Source organism: Magnolia sinica, chromosome 10 (assembly GCF_029962835.1).
Source record: "Magnolia sinica isolate HGM2019 chromosome 10, MsV1, whole genome shotgun sequence".
Classification (NCBI taxonomy): Eukaryota; Viridiplantae; Streptophyta; class Magnoliopsida; order Magnoliales; family Magnoliaceae; genus Magnolia; species Magnolia sinica.
This window is the reverse complement of record NC_080582.1, coordinates 53,425,156-53,425,830: the sequence shown is the minus strand read 5'-3', so window position 1 is coordinate 53,425,830 and position 675 is coordinate 53,425,156. Positions and strand designations below refer to the sequence as shown.

The window sequence follows — 675 nt, the reverse complement described above, 5'->3', positions numbered from 1 at the left end:
AAGTTAAAGCTCTCAAAGATTATTCAGCTCCTGTCCAATTTAATGCGCCTTCATGCATAGTGTTGCCAACCACTACGGCAGCACACTTTGAACTTAAACCTGGAGTCATACAATTGTTGCCATCCTTTTATGGATTGGACAAGGAGGACCCATATCATCATGTGAAAGAATTCTTAAACATTTGCTCCACCTTTAAGTTCCAAAACTTCTCAGACGATTCGATCCGCCTACGCCTGTTTCCTTTTTCTTTGAAGGATAAGGCGAAAGCATGGTTGAATTCTCTAGAAGTTGGATCTATCACTACATGGGACCAACTGTCTAAGAAGTTCTTAAACAAGTTCTTCCCCGTTCACAAAACCAATGCCCTCCGTAGAGAAATTACTAACTTCACACAAAAAGAGGGCGAGCACTTTCATGAATGTTGGGAAAGATGGAAGGACTTGCTTCTTAAATGTCCTCACCATGGTTTTGAGAAGTGGCAACAAGTTCAATACTTCTATGACGGTCTGACACCACAGAACCGTCGCATGGTTGATGCCACCAGTGGAGGGTCATTCATGACCAAAAGTGATGTCGAAGCGTGGAACTTCTTTGAAACCTTGTGCGAAAATTCCCAGCAATGGGATTATTCAAATAGAGGTGACAGAAGTCCCCAACCACCAAAGAGAGGTGGTA

The 675-nt window shown here is 42.8% G+C and overlaps 1 non-coding gene across 1 annotated transcript; it reads right to left on the bottom strand.

Annotated features, from left to right (window-relative positions):
* Positions 1–362: 362 nt before the first annotated feature.
* Positions 363–469, bottom strand: LOC131217762 (small nucleolar RNA R71). The gene has a single exon (XR_009157352.1). It is a non-coding gene; the product is annotated as a small nucleolar RNA R71 (small nucleolar RNA).
* Between the last annotated feature and the right edge of the window lie 206 nt (positions 470–675).